General features: G+C 42.0%; 1 protein-coding gene across 1 annotated transcript in view; it reads right to left on the reverse strand.

Annotated features, from left to right (window-relative positions):
* PPM1L (protein phosphatase, Mg2+/Mn2+ dependent 1L) overlaps positions 1-18,111 on the reverse strand; it is a 490,792-nt gene that overhangs the window by 387,211 nt on the left and 85,470 nt on the right. The gene's annotated exons all lie outside the window — the stretch shown is intronic.

Consider the following 18,111-nt stretch of genomic DNA (forward strand, 5'->3'; position numbering starts at 1 on the left):
CCACCACCACCACTGCCACTCATCCCACCACCACCACTGCCACTCATCCCATTCCCCCACCACTATCACCACCTGCACCATATCCCATCCTATCCCCCCACAACTTCCACCACCACTGCCACTCATCCCATCCCATCTACCCCACCACCACCGCTGCCACTGATTTCATCCTATCCGCCCACTGATCCCATTCCATCCCCCCATCACTACCAACACCGCTGTGACTTATTCCAAACCCTTGCTCCAGGGGGCCCATGCCTCACCCCTGTCCACCTGGATAGGAGGGGCAGCCCATAGAGGAACCAATCCCCTCTCCACTGCAGGAAGAAAATGGAGGAGCTCAGTTACTTTATGCGCCATCGCCCTTCCTATCCAGGTGTACAGTGGTGACACTTGGGGCTGGGTCGTCCCGGGGGTCAGGGGAACCCTTCATGGTTTCTTACACTGGGGCCCTGAAAGTTCTAGTTACGCCTCTGGTACATGTGATGCCTGTTTGTCTTTGGGGACCCAATAAGGGACATCCTATTAGTCAGGAGCAAGCTCAGTCAAGCAGATGTTTTGTTTGTTTTATTATATGAATTTGCTGTACAAAGCCCTCCTGCACTAAATCTGTGTTTGTTTGCTGCCTTGCTAAATAAAAGTGCAGGACAAACCTACTTAGACTGTTCTTGGGTGTCCCTATGTCATGCATTGTTTAGCACTGCCAATGTTGGGTTGAGCCTGTCCCTCTTACTGTAATTATTTTTAGAGACTGTCATCTAGCTTGAGTACCACATGCTGCTTAATTTTATGGATAGCAACATCCAAAAAGTTTGAAATATTTTTGATTTTTCGTTTCTTTCTCATGGTGAGTAGTTGCTATAAATACAGAAATCACTGGAGGCATGTGAGTCTTCATAGTCAATAAAAAGAAAGCTAAGCCTGGTAGCATGACACAACACTTATTATATTATTAGCAGCAGCAGTAGCAGTTCCCTCCTAACCCTATTGTCTGGTGTACTGTCTTTGTTTATTTTGTAAAGCACTGTGCAAACTGTTGGAACAATGTAAATCCTGCATTATAATAATAGCAATCTTAACTGCTTAAGGTCTACCCTATAGGAGTTTTACTACTACAGGGCAGCACCTCTGTGCCAAAATCACATATATATGTGTGATTCCGCTCTTTCAAGTAGGGGGCACGCATGAGCGCCGCCTGTGGCTTGCTCCTGCTGTGATTACACACAGCGCGTATCACAGACTCAATGTCCGCCGGCACCTGTCAATCATTCAGCAGGGAGGCAGTGCGGTTTTCCTATGCAAACAAGGTAGACTGCCGTTCTGACAGAAGGGAAGGCATAGATCCTGTGTCTCTGCAAAGCAGAGACTAGGATCCATGTCTTCCCCTAGTAAAAGCACATCCCACAGTTTAGTAAAAACACGTTAGGCACACAGTTAACCCTTTCATCGCCCCTGATGTTAACCCCTTACCAGCCAGTATCATTAGAACAGTGACAGTGCATATTATTTAGCACTGATCACTGTAATAGTGTCACTGGTCCTCCAAAAGTGTCAGTTAGTGTCAGAATGTCCACCAAGATGTTGCAGTCCCGCTTTAAGTCGGTGATTCCCTCCATTACTAGTAACAAATAAATAAATAAAAATATTGCATAGACGCTATAGCTTTTGCCCAAACCAATCAATAAATGCCTATTAAGATTGTTTCTTACCAAATGTATGTATCAGAATACTTATTAGCCTAAATTTATGAAGACATTTGATTTTTTTCATTTTTTTTTTTATTGGATATGTTTTATAGCAGAAAGTAAAAAATATATTTTTTTTTTTTCCAAAATTATCGGTCTTTTTTTGTTCATAGTGCAAAAAATAAAAAAATGCAGAGGTGATCAAATATCACCAAAAGAAAGCTCTATTTGTGGGAAAAAAAAGGGGCATACAATTTTATTTGGATACAGAGTCACACGACCGCGCAATTGTCAGTTAAAGTAACGTAGTGCCCTGTTGCAAAAAATGGCCTGGTCATGAAGGAGGGTAAATCTTCTGGAAGTCAAGTGGTTAATAATAATCATTTGAACAGTTATATGTGAAGCAAACAATAAGCCATTTATTGTTGACCTCTCCCAAAAATGATAGTTGTCTGGCTGTAGAATTGACCTTCTTGCTTCAATCATATGGGTTAGTGACTTGGAACAAGTAGACAGATTTTGACTTTTCTCTGACTTTCCCGATTGGGAATACCTGTGTTGGGTCTGAGATTCAGACTATGAAAGCTAATGGGTCATCATAACATCCAGCCAACCAGAAGGAGGTCAGAAGATCCAACTCCTATGTTTGATGGGTTTACAGGATCACACCATTAAAATAAATATTACCATGATTGCTGGAATTATGCACTGGCATCCTATATCTTTTGCAAATTCCAACTCCACCAATTTCATGCTCTATAATATAATATAAATCCAAAGAGGAAAACAAGACTCTTCTGTAATTGCGGCAGCAAATATGAAATCCCATTAAGTAGAATGTAGAGAGCTTATATCTAGGAGATATAAGAACTATAGCATGGTAGATGAAATCTGCAACATCTACCATAGAAATTAGAAACAACACACAGAAACCAATAAAAACCCTGTTTCTTTGTTATGACTGCTGTATACAGATGAGAAATGAATCCTCTTAAATGAAAACCTTCTCTTCCCATATATTTGGTGTTCTCTGCAATGCACTATTAAATAAACCTGATAACAACAAGTTTTTTGAAAACTAAATCTGATCATTTTATAGCTGTGCACATTTGTTAACATTAATACCCTTATATATATAGACATTGATTTGATTACTTACAAAGAATCAAATCTAATGAAGGTACGGTGGAGGTAAATGTCAGAGCACAACACCTGCAGAGAAAAATGTGGGGGATCAAGTCTGTTCTGGATCAGCATTTGATGCATTCACTACTCCAAATCTGATATTGACAGCACACAATGTAATTAAAACAGCTTCATAAAACACACAGATAAAAAAGGTACAACAATAAAAAAAATGCACATTTAAACTTTACTCTGTTATCTTGAAAGAGTATAACACACAAATGCTATGCTCTGTTCTGCCTTGTATACCTTCATTTTGATGTTTTTCAAAACCCGATTACAGCACATTTCACACATGTTGTCACTTTATGCTTCAAGTATAAAAAATACCTGTGGATCCCACCAAAATTCAGTTGGAATTTAACTTCCTTTATACTTTACCTGAGCTGTATTGAAATATCAAGTGCTATCATCCTGGCTTAGTTCGCTCCTGTTAAAATGCTACCCTGTTTTGTTTGAGATGAGTGGGGGTTGTCTGTAGTCCAAATCAGGAGTGAGCAGAGAAGGTTGTCACCTTAGGATAGGAAGTGAGTTACTGATACCATCACCAGATGAAAATAAAAGGACAAGGATAAAGGGGACCATGATCCACAAGAAACTCACGTCTATACTAAACAATACCCACTCTAAAGGCCCGTACACACGTACCGATCGTCGGCTGAACGATCGGCCGTCTTTTGTCCCTGGGCTGTCGTGTCCGCTGAAAAGTGCAAAAGACTGCACACGAATTTTGTCGGCCAACAACAGCCGACTGCAGAAGTGATGTCATGTGATGGTTAACTTTCCGTGTGTTTTTTCTTTTCTGAGCATGCCCAGTCTTGCAAATCTGCTGTCTGTCGGCCGAATTCTGTACTGACTGGCGAACAATCGGCCGTTCTGGTGTCGGCATACAAAAATTTTAATGCTTGCACAACAGATTCTGTTTGGCTGAAAGTGCGCTGTTGGCTGTCGGAAGCATCATACTAACAAGCCGAAAATCGGCCGATCGGTCGTCGGCCGAATCTTTTCGGCCGACAATCTGCACGTGTGTACGGGCCTTATGTTTCTAAAAATATGGTCATCCTGGCTTGAATACAACCCCATCTTGAACCTTGAGCATTCCCTACTCTCATTCTAATAGGGACACACCCTATGCAACAGGAGCCTGCAGCCAGGCCCCAAAAAATGAATACAACCCAAACTTGAACCTTGAGCATTCACAGAAAAGTGACGGTAGAAAAAAAGACCAGGTGGTCCACAAATTCTGCCTGTAATTTTATATTATATATATTTATTTTTTGTATTTTGTTTTTGTTTTTTTAGATGTTTTCTTTCCTTAACTTTTTTGTCTGATTATTGATCTATGTTTGTCCTAAGCATATTTGAATCAATTTACTGTCAGTTTACTGTCTCACTACCTCTTCTGGAAGTTTATTCTAATCATCAACTACCCTTTCAGTAAAATAGTATTTTCTAAGATTAGTCTTGAACTTCCCTCTAGTTATTTGGAGGTCATGTCCCCGTGTTCTTGATTTTGGTTTCATATTGAAAAAACTGCCCTTCTGAATCTTTTTCACCTTCTTGAAGTATTTAAAGGTTTCAGTCATGTCTTCCCTTTGCCTTCTTTCCTTCAGTCTGTACATGATAAGTTCCTGAAGTCCTTATCGCTATGTTTTATCCCTCAGACCTTTCACCATATTTGTTACCCGACTCTGGACTCATTCTATCCTATCAATATCTTTTTGTAAGTGAGGTCTCTGGAATTGGACACAGTATTCTAAATGAGGATTTTAGCATTTCTTACTCCCTACTCTCATTGTAATGGGGACACAAGAACTGACCCTCTGCAACAGGAGCCTTTGACCAGGATCCAAGATTCCATCCTTCCCTCCCTCATCCTCCTCCTTCTCTTTCTACAACACATACATTCTCATTGTTTACCTTATTGTTGGTCCCTCGTTCCCGTCTGAGCCTGCGAAAATACCCTTACCTTCCAAAACCTATACTGAGAGATCTCCACCCACATATCCTGCATTGCCATCCACATTTCATTAGGCCTACAGATACATCCTCCACCTAACTAATGGGCCATACACACTATAAGATTTTCTGAAGACTTTTTCCTTTAGATTTACCAAAATATAATATGAGGTCAAACCTAAACACTTTCAATTTGTATGCAATCTGGCAGGCCCTTGCACTACATAGAAAAGGTAAATTTGAAGGAAAAAGTCTTCGGAAAATCTTATAGTGTATATGGCCCTTTAGGAATGCTCATATCCATGTGTTTCTTCTGATATCAATTGCTTTCTCGATTATTTGTTGAATGCATATACGGTTTATTCTCTCTCCTGTTATCTCTACTCAATCTACTGGATATTCTAGCTGTCAAACAATGTACACTGCCTGGCCAAAAAAAAGTCACCACTGGAATTAACTTAGCAACTAACTAAACTAAGCATGCAGTAACTATCTTTGTGAATAGCTACTGCATGCACCCAAAGAATGAGGTCAGCTGACTACCTGAATATACTGAATGAGCAGGTTCTTCATCAATGGATTTTTTCTTCCCTGACGGCACGGGCATAGTCCAAAATGACAATGCCAAGATTCATTGGGCTCAAACTGTGAAAGAATGGTTCAGGGAGAATGAGACATCATTTTCACACATGGATTGGCCACCACAGAGTCCAGAACTTAACCCCATTGAGAATCTTTGGGATGTGGTGGAGAAGGCTTTGCGCAGTGGTCCGAATCTCCCATCATCAATACAAGATCTTGGTGAAAAATTAAGGTAACACTGGACGGAAATAAACCTTGTGACATATCAGAAGCTTATTGAAACAATTCCATAGCGAATGCGTGCTCTAATAAAAGCCAAAATATTAGAGTTTGTGACCTTTTTTGGCCAGGCAGTGTATATGTTATTTAGGCATTTTCCTCAGTGTACCTAATAAAATTATTGAAAAACTAATAAAATTTATGTGAAAGAAAATAACGGGATAAAAGCCTGGAAAAAGGAGTGCAGCCACTATATCTAAGGACTGATAAACTGCAATATATATTACAGATTTGTTCTTGGGTTTAGTTATATTTTAAAATGTCCACTGTGCCACCAGGAAATATTGAGCTTTCTTTTACTATTTGCCATTGCGGAACATCGGGCCTGTCTCTGGGAGATAGTAAAAAAACATTCCATAGACAAATTTAAAGACAATGGGGTTGCATAACTAAAACTGAAGAATGCAAAATCTGGTGCAGCTCTGAATAGAAACCAATCAGCTTCCAGTTTTTTTTTTTGTCAAAACCTAATTGAACAAGCTGAAGTTAGAAGCTAATTAGTTACCATAAACAGCTGCTCCAGATTTTGCACACTCCAGTTTTAGAAAATCAACCCTAAAGCCCCGTACACACGCACAGATCGTCGTCATACAAACGTCGGCGGACGAAAGATCTGCCGATTGTACGCGTGTTAGTATGGTGCCTCCGACAGCTGTCTGCACACAATCCGCGGACAAGAGTCTTTCTTGCAAACATGAAAATTTTTGTCTGCGGACACCAGAACGGACGATTGTTCGCCTGTCAGTACAGAAATCAGCCGACAGACCGCAGATTTGCAAGACTGGGCATGCTCAGAAAATAAAAAACACAGGGAAAGTTAACCATTACATGACATCACTTCTGCAGTCAGCTGAAGTCTGCGGACAAAATTCTTGTGCTGTCCTTGTGCTGTCTTTGCACTTTTCAACAGACACCGATATCCCGGGGAGAAAAGACGAACATTTGTATGACGACGATCTGTGCGTGTGTACGGGGCTTAAGGCTCCTTTCACACACTCCGTCCGTCGGACGGAGTCCCTTTTTCTCAGCGGGGGATCAATCCACGATCCCCCGCTGAGCAGGAGGATGACAGCTGTGTCTCCGCGCTGTGTGCGGAGACACAGCTGTCAGTTCCCCATGCATCTCTATGGGGGAAATCGGATGGGAACGGACCGTCTGTCCATTCTCATCCCATCCCATCCGATCCGCTAGACGGATGGAAAATAGGGTTTCCATCCGTCCAGATTTGACGGATCGGATGTCAGCGGACATGTCTCCGCTGACATCCGATGCCCCATAGGAATGCATGGGGGGACCGTTCAGATCCGCCCAAAAAACTGACAGGCGGATCTGAACGGCCTTAGGCCCCTTTTCCGTCGACGGAGCCGTTCTGCTCAGCGGGGGATCAATCTGCCGATCCCCGCTGAGCAGGCGGATGACAGCTCTGTCTCCGCTCTGTGTGCGGAGATGGAGGTGTCAGATCCCCGCTGCTCTCTATGGGGGAATCAGATGAGAACGGACCGCCTGTCTGTTCTAACCCAATCTGCCAAACGGATGGAAAATAGGGTTCCATCTGTCCGGATTTGACGGACAGGATCGGATTGGATGTCAGCGGGTATGTCTCCGCTGACATCCGCTGCCCCATAGAGATGCATAGGGCATCCGTTCAGATCCGCCTGAAAAACTGACAGGCGCATCTGAACGGTCCACATGTATGATGAAAGGGGCCTACTCATGCACACAGGGCGTTTTTACAGCTGCTTTTAGGAGCATCAGAAGTTTTTTTTTTTTTGCAGCTTAAAAACGTCCCTCCATGTTATTCAATGGCCTCATGCACACACAGACTTTTAGGAGCTGCAAGTGGCAAAGGCATTTTTAAGCTGTAAAAAAACCCCAGGGGCAGCGTATTCTGGAGCAGCAGTGTTAAGCTGTAAAAATGCCTGATGCTGCTAAAGGCCCCATACATCGTAAGGCCACGTCAGACGTTTTTAAGCTGTAGTAGTTGGATTTGAGGTTGGAAAATAGAAGAGGGCAGAGAAAGGCTGCTAAACGTGGCTAAAACCTGCCTTAACCCCAATACAAAATGCTTCTAAAAGCACGTTTTTACAGCTGCTTTTTCCTGGCGTCAGAACTGGCTTTGCAGCTCGTTTTTTCAAACGCCCCGTGTGCATGAGGTCTACATTTTACTCAAACAACTTTGCAATCTGAACATCAATAGGTACCATGGACAGTTCAAGAGTCTGCACATGCCTAAGAGCTCAAGAAAGGTATAATAAGAAGGTTGATTATTTCCCTGCCCTGTGCAGACATCTCCATCCTCAGTCTAGCTGAATGCTCTTGAAGGCATTGGCAAATGCCTGGACTGAATGTCTCTAGCTGATTGCTGTTGCTTTCCTGAAAGAAGGTCAGTACTTGAGCTGTCCGCTTAAAGCATATCAATACCACCTCGGCCAATTTAAGCATACACATCTATTTCACAACTGTAAAAATATTTAGACAGGTATTGCAACCACTATTTTTTCTTTGGGATCCGTCACAATAATATGTTTGCCAAAGAGGTGCAATTCCCCTTATTTTTTGCTGCAGAATCCAATATCCTTATCCTTTGTGCTAATTTTCATACTGTATGTCTCAAACTTAGCTGCTCATATAATTACCACTTAGACTCAAGAAATATACCAAAGAGCATATTTAGCTTTAAATAAAAAATACTACAGAATATGTCAGGGTCATTATCTTGCATGGTGCAGCAGGTACTGATTACAGACAATTAGTATAAATAAACTCATCACCGTTTTTATATGTCACCAGCCTGTCATTAATGAGGAAGATGATCTTAGCACTGTAGAAATCATAAACATTACATACAGGCAGTACAGTAATTGGGGCAAGAAAGAGGAACTTGAACACTTCAGCTAGTGTAATATCTAGCTAGAAAACAGCAAAATGTGTTTGTAATATCAAAAAAGCACAACCGTTCTTCAGAGACTAGGCCTGGAACGGATGTCAAATGTGTCTTTTTCTTCTCTACTTGTACTTGGCTGTTTAGGACCATACAGGTAGCTGTATACAGTATATAGCAATAAAGAAAAGTATTCTCTAACCATTGCGAGTATAATAAAATAAGAAATATGGTTAAATATGTTAAATTTGGTACTTACCTCTGTCAGCAAGGTGGCATCCTCCAAAATTTGAAGGTCAGAAATCATGTCTACAGCAAAGCACACATACATTATTGAATAAGGAAATTGAGCAGATGGATAAGATGAGAGCAAAAAGAGGCACTAAAACATACCATATGCTACATTTGGAATGCTTTGGCAGCCTTATTACCCTCAACTTCACCCCATGAAAGCTGTCCACCCTTCCCTCCTTGTACTCTTGGCCAGCGATGCTATCCATCATACCTAATCACCAAAAGCAAGACTCAAGATGTGGAAGTGGCAGGGCTAAATAAATCAACCTTTGCCATTAGTAAATCCTCAGTGGAAGACGGTCATAAGAGAAAAAGAGTGGGTGAATCTCCCTAATGGGAAAACAGACAGCAATAAAACCTGCCGCCTTCAGTTATACTTTAAGAAGAAAAATACATACATTAAAAATCGTTACTATGAAACTTCCATAAAACTGTTTATCAGATTAAGGTCATATGATCTGTGCTAATTTCTATTTCAGAAGATGCAGCCTAGTAGGAGGCATCAGCAATGGGGTGTTCAGTATTCACATGATGCTGCAAGATGGTTTTCTTTAAAAAAAAATGTGGGGATTATAGCATCTATAGGCTGGTGAAAATGGCGGAGAAGTGTTACTAGTGAACTGTTAAATGGAGAAGCTAAAGCCTCGTACACACACGTCGAAAATCGGCAGGGAATTTTCGTCCGACGACCGATCTGCCGATTTTCGGCTTGTTAGTATGATGCTTCCGACAACCGACTCCGACTTTTCAGCCGAAAAAAATCTGGTGTGCATGCTATAAAATTTTTGTCCGCCGTCAAAACACGGTCGATTTACGTGCAGTCAGTACAGATTTCGACAGGGAAAAATCTTATGAGCAAGACTGGGCATGCTCAGAGAAGAAAGAACACAAAGAAAGCAAACCAACACATGACATCACTTCTGAAGTAGAATTTTGTCGGGCGAGAAAATTTGTGTGCATTCTAGGCACATTTCAACCAACAAAACACAACTCTGGACAAAAGACGGCCGATCGGTCGGCTGATAATCGTTGCGTGTGTACGAGGCATTAGAATCAGAAGGTGGGACTTGGACAGAAGTCAATCCCTTGTAAAAAGCCTGGGATCTAGAAGCTTCACAGGGACAAGGGCACTGATTTGAAGATTATTAGAAAATGACTGCACTTCAGCAGTAAGCTTGGCCCAGTTTTCAGATCTGACACTTTCATTATAGTAGCAAACCAGTTGCAATGTCTCTTTCTCTCAATGATAACTGATCAGCCAAGCAGATGGAGGGGCAGAACAGACTCTATCGGGAATCCAAAAAATCCTTTTTAACCGCTTGCCGCCCGCCCGCCGTCATATGACGGCGGAGCGGAGCGACCATTATCCTGGGCCGCCGTCATATGACGGCGGCACTTTAAGCAGGGCAGGCGCGCGATCGCGTGCGCGCCGCCCTGCACTGCCGGTGTCGGGGTGTCCCCGGGACACCCCCCGTCACCGGCAGGGGGGAAACAGCCAATGGGCGTGGCTGTTTCCCACGTGATCGGCTGTGTTCCAATGACACAGCCGATCACAATGAAGGCGCCCACTAGATGACCGCGCATGCGCGATCGGGAGCGCGCAGCGCGGTCATGTCGGTGGCACTGTGTTCCGTAGGAACACAGCTGTCACCGGCGGTAGTAAACAGTCACTGACAGTGACTGTTTACTATGTGATCGGCTGTGAATCCATTCACAGCCGATCAGAAAATGTAAACAAAGAGCAGTAACTCAGTGTTACTAGCTCTTCTCCCCTCATACAGTTTCCAGTATGAGGGGAGAAGAGCTAGAAATAGTGAGTTACTGCTCTGTACACATGTAAAAAGTAAAATCACACTAATAAATGTCCCCACACAGTCCTCAGCCCCCCCCAATGTCACCTGTCACCCAACAGTCACCTCATCAGTGCCCAGAAATTGACACCCATAACGTTCACATGTGAGCGCAGCGATCGCAGGCAGAATCACAGCGATTCTGCCCACGATCCGGAAATCATTGCAAATTGCGGGACGCCTGTGCGTTGCCCTTGATTTGCAATAGCACCCCAAACGCTGTGCGATGTTGCCGCCATTTCCGCCTGCCGAATCGCGGTAACATCGCGCAAACATCGCATGACGCCCAAAAAAGGTACAAGAGTTTCTTTGGAGCGTCATGCGTTGTTTGCGCAATGTTACCGCGATTCGGCAGGCGGAAATCGCAGCAACATCGCACAGCATTTGGGGTGCTATTGCAAATCACGGGCAACGCACAGGCGTCCCGCAATTTGCAATGATTTCTGGATCACGGGCAGAATCGCAGTGATTCTGACCGTGATCGCTACGCTCACATGTGAACGTAGCCTAAAGTTCACCGGTCACCAGAGACTGCCATCAGCAATGCACCATCGCCCGTCACCTGTCACCCATCAGTGACCATCGCCCGTCACCTGTCACCCCATCAATCACCGTCACCTGTCACCCCATCAGTCATCGTCACCTGTCACCCCATCAGTCATCGTCACTTGACACCCCATCAGTGATCGTCACTTGTCACCCCATCAATCATCGTCACATGTCACCCCGTCAGTGACTGTCATCTGTCACCCCATCAATCATCGTCATCTGTCACCCCATCAATCATCGTCACCTGTCACCCCATCAATCATCGTCACCTGTCACCCCATCAATCATCGTCACCTGTCACCTCATCAATCATCATCACCTGTCACCCCATCAGTCATCGTCACCTGTCACCCCATCAGTCATCGTCACCTGTCACCCCGTCAGTCATCGTCACCTGTTTGCCATATACATGCAATCACTTACTGACCGCCTAACGACTATATACGTCGGCCATTAAAAGCTAAATACTGGAGTTATGGCAGCAGATAGCCCCCATAACCCCGGTATTTTTTGAAACGGCGGGCGGTCGGCTTTCAGATAAGGGTGGTCCCAGTGGCGGATTCGCCGCGGAATTACCCTTACGGTGCAGGGGAAGAGGTGCCCCCCCCCCTCCTGCCGCGTCCCAGACGTTTTCCCAGCTTACCGGACCCACCGGCAGCGGAGAAAACTATCCGGTCCCGGATCCTCAGAGACAGGAAGTCGAGTGAGGGCAAGATGGCCCTCACTCAACTCTATGGTCTTGGAGGACCGGAGCTACGTCAAAAGACGTTGCCTAGCAACCGGTTTAAAGGGCCGCTTTTTTTTTTTGCTTTTTTTTTTCCCTCTTTCAACAATTTTTTTTTTTTTTTTTCTTTTTTAGTGTAGTTGTGAGGTGTGAGGTCTTTTTGACCCCAGATCTCACAATAAAGAGGACCTGTCATGCCTATTTCTATTACAAGGGATGTTTACATTCCTTGTAATAGGAATAAAAATGATCAAAACATTTTTTTTTTTTAAACTGTGTAAAAATAAAAAAATAATAAATAAAATAAATAGGAAAAAAAAAAATAAAAAAAAATTAAAGCGCCCTGTCCCCGTTAGCTCGCGCGCAGAAGCAAACGCATACGCAAGTCCCGCCCACATATGTAAACGGTGTTCAAACCATACATGTGAGGTATCGCCGCGATCGTTAGAGCGAGTGCAATAATTTAAGCCCTAGACCTCCTCTGTAACTCTAAGCTAGTAACCTGCAGAAATTTTTAAAATGTTGCCTATGGGGATTTTTAAGTACCAATGTTTGGCGCCATTCTGTGAGCATGCGCAATTTTGAAGCATGACATGTTTGGTATCTAATTACTCGGCGTAACATTATCTTTCATATTATGGAAAAAAATTGGGCTAAATTTACTGTTTTCTTATTTTTTAGTTCAAAAAAGTGAATTTTTTTCAAAAAAATCGCATTTGGAAGACTGCTGCGCAAATATGGTGTGATAAAAAATATTGCAACGATCTCCATTTTATTCTCTAGGGTCTCTGCTAAAAAAAAATATATAATGTTTGGGGGTTCAAAGTAGTTTTCTAGCAAAAAAAATGGTTTTAGCTTGTAAACACCAAGTGTCAAAAATAGGCCCAGTCTTAAAGTGGATAAATGGACAACTTTGTGTAAAGCGCTACTTGGATGTGAGGCCTATGTATGTGGCCAGGCTGTGAAAAAGTGTTACACATGTGGTATCGCCATACTCAGGAGGAATAGCAGAATGTATTTTGGGGTGCAAGTTTTGCTATGTACATGCGATGTGTTAGAAATATTGCATAAATGGACAGCTTTGTGTAAAAAAAATGTGTTTTCATTTTCTTTCCACATTTTCCAAAAACTTGTGGAAAAAAATGACATATTCAAAAGACTCATTATGCCTCAAAAATTATACGTTGGGCTGTTTGCTTTCCAAAATGGGGTCATTTTATGGGGGTTTCCATTGTCCTGGTGCTCCAGGGCCTTCAAAAGTGCGATAGGTTGTCAGGAAATGATATGTGTAATTTGTGCTCCTAGAATGCCGGACGCTGCTTCTCGGATGTTAGGCCTCTGTATGTGGCCAGGCTGTGAAAAAGTCTCACACATGTGGTATCGCCATACTCAGGAGGAGTAGTAGAATGTGTTTTGGGGTGTAGTTGCAAGTATACATGTGCTGTGTGAGAGAAATAACCTGTTAATACGGCAATTTGTAAAAAAAAAAAAAATAAAAAAAAAATCTTCATTTTGCAAAGCATTGTGGGAAAAAATTACAACTTCAAAAAACTCATCATGCCCCTTATTAAATACCTTGGAATGTCTACTTTCCAAAAAGGGGTCATTTGGGGGGTATTTGTACTTTCCTGTCCTTTTAGTGTCTCAAGAAATGAGATAGGCCTTCAGTACATCAGGTGTGATCAAGTGTGATCAATTTTCAATGAATAGCACCATAACTTGTGGACTCTATAACTTTCACAAAGACCAAATAATATACACTTACTTGGGTTATTTTTACCAAAGATAAGTAGCAGTATAAATTTTGGCCAAAATTTGTGAAGAAAAATGACTAATTTGCAAAATTTTATGACAGAAACAAAGAAAAATGCGTTTTTTCACGATATTTTCAGTCTTTTTTTATTTATAGCACAAAAAATAAAAAACCCAGTATTGATCAAATACCATCAAAAGAAAGCTCTATTTGTGTGAAAAAAAGGACACAATTTTTGTATGGGTACAGTGTTGCATGACTGAGTAATTCTCAGTCAAAGTGTGAGAGCGCTGAAAGCTGAAAATCAGTCTGGGCAGGAAGGGGGTGAAAGTGCACTGTAGGCAAGTGGTTAAACTGCTATTTAGTTGTAAGGAAACTTGATTTAGGATTAAACAAAAACAATCTAGTAAAGGTCTATCAGTATTACTGATAATTTAAATACACGCCATTTGTGACTGGAGTTATGTTTTTGCCCAAAATGTGAGGTTATGCTTTCAGGCAAACTTTTGCACAAATACTCATTTTTATTAGAGAACATTAAGAACTCTGTTTTCTTGCTGTCCTAAGTTTAAACATTGAATAAAAGTGTTAATACAATTAAACTGGACTTCACATTTGAGAAGTGTTTCCTTTCTGTGTACAAATGAGTGTTCTAACTGAGGTCTAATTAGTCTGACATGGTCATTAGTTAAGCCCTATGCTCACTGCAGGATGGGATCCATTCCAACCTATTATTCAATACTGGCTACTCTACATGATTAGCCATCTGACACAGCTGTCTGTACTATGCCTCGGCAGTTAAAGAGTCTGATTACTGGCTAGAAAGTCAATAAGCCACAATGATACTGGGGATCAAAGTGGTGCAAGGCTGATATACAGCATGCCTAGTCTGCTACGTTTCAGAGAAATTAATCAGATCTCAGATACTTTGAACTGAGTTTAATTATAATATTTACAACTAGATATACACTTGCTGATATTCCGACTAGTTGGGGGAATATATAGAGATTTTTCTTTTTACAATATTTAACAAGATACCATTAACTTCTATATTGTCAGATAGAAGTACTGATAGTGAGATGTCATTATGCTTATATTGTGCACTACCTGTGTAATGTTTCTATTGCACTTCTTCTGATGAAAATGACAATAAAATAGTTAAAAAAAAAAAAAAAGATATACACTTGCTGACTTAACCTCTAATAAAAAGGACGTTGGCACTCCTTAGGGCTCTTTCACACTAGGAGTCCATCAAATGGACTCTATTTATCTCAGCGGAGAATCGATCCGCCAATCCCCCGCTGAGCAGGAGGATGACAGCTGTTCTCCTTGCTGTGTGCGGAGGCACAGCTGTCAGTTCCCCATACATCTCTATGGGGGAATCGGATGGGAACAGACCGTCTGTCCGTTCTCATCCGATCTGATCCGATCCGCTGGACGGATGGAAAATAGGGTTTCCATAGTTCAGATTTGACAGATCGGATGTCAGCGGACATGTCTCCGCTGACATCCGATGCCCCATAGGAATGCATGGGGGGACCGTTCAGATCCGCCCAAAAAACTGACAGGCGGATCTGAACGGCCTTAGGCCCCTTTTCCGTCGACGGAGCCGTTCTGCTCAGCGGGGGATCAATCTGCCGATCCCCGCTGAGCAGGCGGATGACAGCTCTGTCTCCGCTTTGTGTGCGGAGATGGAGGTGTCAGATCCCTGCTGCTCTCTATGGGGGAATCAGATGAGAACGGACCCCCTGTCTGTTCTAACCTGATCTGCCAAACGGATGGAAAATAGGGTTCCATCTGTCCGGATTTGACGGACAGGATCGGATTGGATGTCAGCGGGTATGTCTCCGCTGACATCCGATGCCGCATAGAGATGCATGGGGGTGACCGTTCAGATCCGCCAAAAAAACGGACAGGCGGATCTCAACGGTACGCCTGTGTGAAAGGGGCCTTATACTCAAGGATAACTAATAGGAAATGTACCTACCCTCTCATACTATGCAACTGTTTCATGGCATTTTATTGGCATATTCTTATTTGAAAAAATAATAAATAAATATTCCATGAAATCATGGGATCACCACCCTAGAGTCCAACCAGGCCTGGTAAAAAAAAAAAAAAAAACAGAAAGGAACTGCCTCCTTTTCCATTTTGGCAGACTGGATCAGTGATGTAAATGGATAGCGAACTCTGGCCACCCATATAGCTCAATATGCCTGTGTCTGCTCTACATGGACTGAATGGGCACAGATGTCACATCTGTCCTACCCGGCTTTAATCAGCAGGGGATCTACTCATGGCTCACAGATCCCCTGATGATCAACATTCTGTGTGAAACGGGCCTAAGGTTGCATGCAAGAGGGAATATCAAAATACTTCAATCTCACTGGATCATTCTGCCTTAAAAAAAAGCTTGTTCTGCTAAGAAATGACATGCGTTTATGCGCATTCACTGACATATGCTGTTTAGAAGCGTATGTGCAAATACATATTCTACTTGTTAAAATATTCCTTTGTCAGTCACTAGAATGAATTTATACCCCTTCATATATGCCTACACAGGTTGCTGTGCGTAAGTCTATAAGGATGGCGCCAGCTCTGCAGCTCTTCCAGATATACTGTACAAGGTCTCCAGTGTGACGGACAAGTGAACGCCTGCATTGTTCAAACTCCACTGAGTACTGTCATTAGTCATTTTATCACAATGCATCAAAATGAAAATTCAACAATGGATTCGGGGAAAGTTTGTTATTCTTCGGCAAAATTCACTATTGTACTCTGAGAAATGTGCAATTTATTACCAATCTATGGTTATCATTTTTATAACCTATAAATGTTATGTAACCTATAATTAAATCGAATTACTTACTGGATATAATCTATAATCTTAATAATTGTTTAGAGTTTATTAATATTATGTAACCTAAAGTTAGATCTAATTAGATACTGGATATTTCATAGTTGTAACTAATATTGTTAGATTAAATCTATAATCTTAACAACTGTTTAAAGTGCCATTACTGAATAAGGCTATGCTTTGTGCAAGAATTACTGAATATTCAATGTTCAAATTGCAAAACGTATAAGAATTTTACAAATTCACAATGGAATTTCTACCTATTTAAGGCACAAATACCAAGAAAGCCCTTTGTGCACTAGGCTTCTGGCCACATAAACGCATAGCAGCCTATAACTATAATGATTCCTTCTTATGTTTCTGATTTCCAAATTTCTTTAGCTCTTAGGTGTTCTTTTAGGGCCAGTTCACACCACATGCAGTCCAGTGTGTTTTTTTTCTGCATCAAAAATGCATGGAAAGTACGTTCTATGTTTTCCAATGGCATAGTTCACACCAGTGTGGTCAGTTTCAGTGCATTCCAGTTCCGGATTATTTTTTTCCTACACTGGAACGCGGTAAAACGCATAAAAAATGCACCAGAATACACTGGAACGCATCAGACCCCAGTACAGTGAAGGAAAAAAAGAAGAAAAGTGCACCTGGAAATGCATCAAAAACACACCGGAAGTAAAAAACAAGTTAAACCCACGCATGCAGAAATGCATCTGGAATGGATCTGGAGTGCGTTGTGGTGTGAACCAGCCCTCAAAGTGTTGGAGTTTTAAGCACCTTGTTTCTATGTACAATTTGGATTTATACATGTATTAGGAAACCATATATGCTTGTTCCATACACAGGATCAGCTTTCTTCTATGCAATGCTACAATGGTTGTCATTTACTGCTTCTTCTCACAATACAATTCTTGCAGGCATCTAATTTATAGAAAACAATGCACTCCCAGTGTGGCTAATGTCTCATCCTAGTTGTTATGAGAGATAGGGTGCATTCACTGAGCCTCTGGGAGCTCACTATAGTTGCTAATCTACAAATCTCTATTCAGGGTTCGTACACATTTTCACCAATAAAATTCCATGACTTTTCCATGACTTCAAATAAATATTTATGACCTAATGTTTCATGAAATGTCTAGGTAACTATTGTAATTTAACCAATATTATCAACTATATTTGAATATACTGGAGAAAGAAAAAAATGTGATGGGCGCTCCTGCTTGGGGATAAAGCTTCAGTTCAGGCAGTCATGATGGATAAGGTGCAGCCAGACTGGTATGGATGGCACAGATGCACGAATGCGGCACTTTCATCCAGGACAGCTCTTTGTTAGGCCGAAGCAACAGTCCCATGAACAGGCAGAAAAGAGAGAAAGGCACCACTCAGTGTAGCAGATGTAAAAAATTTTATTGACACATTTTAAAAACTTACATGGAGGTAAGCGTCTATCTTCATAGCTCGGCATCCTTCCGGGTCCGCGGTCCGCTGCCTCGATCTGACTGAGTCCCCTGATTGGTTC

Source organism: Pelophylax lessonae (assembly GCF_965119305.1).
Source record: "Pelophylax lessonae genome assembly, chromosome: 3".
In the NCBI taxonomy this organism is placed as follows: Eukaryota; Metazoa; Chordata; class Amphibia; order Anura; family Ranidae; genus Pelophylax; species Pelophylax lessonae.